Below are 4,984 nucleotides of genomic sequence, written 5' to 3'. Positions count from 1 at the left end.
TTGAAACAAGAACAAAAAAGGCTAGTCTGAACCCTGCGCCTGCTGCAAACCAATGCATATACTATGTTAGTGTGCTAAAATACACTACCGTAGCTGGCTCCGCTACACATTGCAATAAATACCTTTCGAAATAATCTTGAAATCAAATGCAGCTTGTTAGCTTGCTTGCAATCTGGAATAAATAATTATATTTACTGCATTATTCTGTTTTAGTTGCAATCATCACAAGTCAACAGTCAAGTGATAATCTTGGTTGCAATCATCGTAGCATAATATAAAATCCGAGACTAATTAAAGTGTATCCTCAAGAATTCAAAACAACCCTAAAAGGGCGACCTTTATTTTGTTGTGGTGCAATCTGAAAGGCGAAAAGAACATGCTGCAAACCAAACTGTTTCCTTAATTCAGAATCCTCTGCGGCGGCGGCGCCGTTGGCAGCGGGGCTGCACGGCGGCGCGGGCTGGCGGCGCCCGCCCTGCCCAGATCTGGGCCCTTCGGGCCCCATCTGGGCCTGGGCAGGCCGGCGACAGGTGTGGCGTTGGCGTGGCCATCAGGAGGCGGTGGCGAGCGGCGATGATCGGCGGGGGCTGGTGGCGTCGACGCCAGCCTGCTGCAGCGTGGCCGGCGGGGCTTAGCGGGCCCATTTCGGGCCTGGCCGGGCCAGGGGTGGCCTGGTATGCCCCGCTGCCATGTCCGGACGGCTACCGCTATGGTGCCGGAGGCGCGAGCCTCCTGCACGACGGCGGTGGAGGTGGTTCCCTCCCGCTCGGCCTCGGTGCTGCTGCTCCCGTCACTTGGATCTTCTCTTCGGTCTTCTTGGCCTCGTGGTGGTGCTCGCAGCGAGACGGCGTTGGTGGCGCGCAACCGTGATGGCACATGGTTGGGCGGTGGTTCGGCTGGTCGGCTCCGATTGGCCGGTGGGGTTTGGCGTGCGGGAGAAATCCTTGCCGGTTCGTCCGGTATCCTTACTTAGGGCGCCAAGATTCGCTGGTCTGCAGGCGAATGCATATTCAATGTCAACCTATCAAGATATTTCTTATTTTTCAGTTCAGCTTCAGCTGCCTGATCCTTACTTAGGGCGCCAAGATTATTTATCACCAAGTATCCACGAATTTGGTTCAGATTCTTTATTGACCTAATTCCTTGACCCTCTTTATTGGCCGAATCAAGAGTTTCTGCAAACTGGTCAACTTCCAAAAATCACCGGGAATTTCGAGCTTGCATTTCTTGGCATATAAAATCTGCATATGATATAGCCAACAGAAAGTTGAAGGAATCTTCTCCAAAGAAAAAGCTGTGGAGATTTCAAGGTACCGAAGATTCTTCCAGTTGCCAATATTATCTGGTAACTCATCTGCGGAGGCACAAGATATCACACGCATACGGAGAAGTGCAGTACACCAGTGACCCATTATACTACCTGCATGCATTCCTAAAGTCTTCTTGCAAATTAGGGTACGCAGCTTTGTGTACTTGCATAAACTCAGCAAGTTGGATCTGTCAAAATCACCCTCAGGGAGTACGTACAAATGACGAACATTCCGGGGAACTTTATCAAAGTCACTCTTATTTCTTAAGATGAAGCAGTCGTGCTCAGAAACTTTTTGTGTCATGTCATGCAACAAGTCATGGATCACGTATCTACCACTAACCTTTTGAAAGAAGGACCGTGCGACAAGGTCTTCAAAATATTGACATCCAATATCTTGAATTGGAACACGACCTTGAGGTTTCACAAAGCCTTCTGATACCCAAATTTCAGCTAAGTTTGCCTTCTCAAATTTGTAATCTTTGGGGTACAAAGCACAGAATGCGAAGCATTGCTTCAAATAGAATGGTAAATATATGTAGCTCAACCGAAGGGCAGGTAAAATGTCAGTCTCCTTTTGTTCCAACTCCCACAGTTCACTCTCAAGTATAGACTTCCAATGTGATACTTCAGGGATTGCTTTCAACATGCGTCCCAGAGTAATGGCGGCCAAAGGAGAACCCTTCAATTTAGGAAGAATACTTTCACCAATGCACTCCAAGTCAGGATAATTTCTAGAATCCTCGGATCCAAACAGGCATAATTTGAAGAATTCTATAAAGGCATCATCCTTTAGACCATCTAATATAATAGACCCAGTTGTGCACACCTCCTTGGTAACATTTGGACATCTAGTGGTGACCAACATCGCACTTCCCTCTTGGACACTGCTAAAAGGTGCACAAAACTTCTCCCAACACTGCCCATTATCCTTCAAGGCATCATCCCACACATCATCAAGGACAATCAATAACCTTTTATTGTTCACATGCTTCTTCAGAGCATTATGAAGAGATTCCAAGCTACTCTCAGTCGTTGCCTCCATTCCAGTAAAGGATTGTATGACCTCTTTGGTTAACCTCTTCACATCAAAGTTATCTGAGACACAAATCCAAATTATTTTCTCAAATTGAGACTCCACCTGTTGATGGCTGAAGATATGCTGGGCCAATTTAGTCTTTCCAACACCACCAATTCCACTTATCCCAAAAACAGGAAGACTTAGTTCACTATTAACATGGTTGCTTGCTGACGTGTTTGTTGATGCATTCATTGAACTAGTTGTTCTCTTGCGTTTAAGTACATTGAGAAATCCCAAGACCTGCTTCAGTTCCTTGTCACGACCAAAGAATATATATTTTTCCTTTCGTGACAAAGAGGAGCTGGTCTCTGGCCTGACTAATGTGTCAAAGCGTTGTGCGACTCCACGGAGCTCCATTTTCTCCAGCTGAATCGAAAGATGATTCAACCTTGATTGGATAACAGTCAGTTTGTTGAAGCTTCCTTGGATGACGGTGTCAAAGAAGTCAATGAAAGGAGACTGGCTTGCATTGCCCTCCGCTTGCACCTTCTTCTCATACCATCTGAACTCATCAATAAGGTCCTCGGCATCAAACACTGCATCCTTTAGATTGGGAAGGAGATTAGCCACAACATCGTCGTGGCTCCTCCATTCTGCTTTATTGATGAGGTCATGCATTGCAGGAAGAGTATCCCTGAGACGTTGTAGGTCACTCTCCAACTGCAATACACGACCCTGGAGATCTTGGTCCTGTGAGCCACTCCATCTGGGGTGCAGGGATGAAATGGCAGATTTGGCCCACTGCCAGAAAGTCGCACACTCATTGAAGCCACTGATGGCCCCAATGACAGCAGATAAGCTCATGGTGGCTGGAGTTTGGACATCTAATTTTCGTCCTGCAAGCAGAGAGTGTTCGTCGTTTAGCATTAATTATAGACAAGACACAGCTAGCATTATTATGAAGTAAATTCTGCAGTCAGAGTATACAAGAAGCCGGCAATTGTAGCAACTGTTTGCTCCGGATCCAGATAGTTTTTCACCAAAAGTTTTCCCATGAAATTAAATTACTTTCAACTGCCGAAAACGAAAATTTACCCAGGGCTTTAATCAAGCCTCTTGATAAAAGAGTTAGCATGTGAAATGCATACAGTTGCCACCAAAACTAAAAGAGAGTTAGTAACTAAGTACAGTATATACTCCACCCAGGGCTTTAATCAAGCCTCTTGATAAAAGGAAATTTGGCCCTTGCATGTGAAATACAGTTGCCATCAAAACTACTAGCATGTGAACCGCAGAAGAAACTAATGGTGCAGTTTCAGATGTGGTAAAAGAAATCAAAGCAAGGTGGTTTCAAGGGGGACTGCTCACCCTATATCGGTGTGACGGTGGCGCTGCTTTCGGCCTTGTCTCGCCGCCGACGAGCACTGTTAAGCACCCAGCAAGGAGGAGAGAAATGGCTGGATCTGGATGGGATGGGATGGGAGCAGTTCCCCAAAGTCGTCGGGCTCAGTTTGCTATGGACTATGGAGCTTTGACAAGTTGGAAACTTGGCGGAAGGACCCCTCGACGGAGGATGCACGTTGACAAGTGCAGCCTGTCGGCGGCACGATCGGCATTAAGCTTGTCAGCATGGTGGAAATTGTTTAGTTTTGTTGCAGCTCTGAATTTAATAATTTGAATGCAGAAGTGAGGAAGCAGGTGACGGAGTGGAACCTGCCCTCGTGGTGGATGCCGTCGCGGGAGAGAGCCAGCCTCCACGCTGCCGCCCTCCGCCGTCGCCAAGGTCCCGACTATGATCGTCGGGCGCGCGCGGTGGCCGGCGAGGGAGAGGGGCGTGGCGGCCTCCGGATGCCGCCGGGAAAGACGACGAGCCACGGCGCGAAGGCGCGGGGAACACGGCGGCGAAGGCGACGCGGTCGGGGAAGCTTCAGGCGGCGGAGGATGCTGCCTGGCATATCCGGCGGGAGGCTGGCGATGTCGGCCACCATTGCGCGATTGGAGGTGCGCAGTTGGGTTGGGTTGGGGGTAGCTGCTTGTAGAGAGGGAGGGGTGGGACAATCTGCGTGGTTGGATTTGAGATCGACGGTCCAGAAGCCACTGACCTCTGCCTTTGACCGACTCTGTCTCTGCTCCTTATTTTATTTTATTTATTTTGGAGGGAAATCTCTGTTCTTTATAAACTTGATGATTTCTAGCTCTTTCTTAAATTTAAGTCCTTACTTATATCGTCTATCTAAACTTAACTCCTTACTTATCGACGTCGCGGTGGCCGAAAGGGGAGGGGATGCGCAGGGGAGGCAGAGAAGTACAACAACTTGATTCCTGGCCTTGGCTTGGCTTGGGATACAACAATGACCGGCGGCCTCGGGGAAGGTGCGCCGGGGTGGAGGAGGTGACAGTTGTGTGCGTGCCAACAAGGAGCTTTTGTCGGCATGACAACGGTGACTACGAGCTCTGACTCGAGGCAAGAAGTGGCGAAGGGCGGGACGAGGCTCATGGGGTAGCAGCACGACCGGGAATGGGGTAGGGGTAGTGTGGCTCGCCGAAGAGTTTGCCGGCGGTGACTTTGGTGGTGTCGAGAGGTGATGATCGGGGAAATAAACTTTGTCACAATAGTTTTTTGGTGCGATAGGGAGTGAGAAAAAAAAATACTC

At 48.7% G+C, this 4,984-nt stretch overlaps 1 pseudogene; it reads right to left on the bottom strand.

Annotated features, from left to right (window-relative positions):
* Nucleotides 1-236: 236 nt before the first annotated feature.
* On the bottom strand, nucleotides 237-3,829 carry LOC125540491 (annotated as a pseudogene).
* Between the last annotated feature and the right edge of the window lie 1,155 nt (nucleotides 3,830-4,984).

This window comes from Triticum urartu, chromosome 2, assembly GCF_003073215.2.
Source record: "Triticum urartu cultivar G1812 chromosome 2, Tu2.1, whole genome shotgun sequence".
NCBI lineage: Eukaryota > Viridiplantae > Streptophyta > Magnoliopsida > Poales > Poaceae > Triticum > Triticum urartu.
The sequence above is the reverse complement of the archived record's forward strand: the minus strand, read 5'-3'. Positions and strand labels throughout refer to the sequence as shown.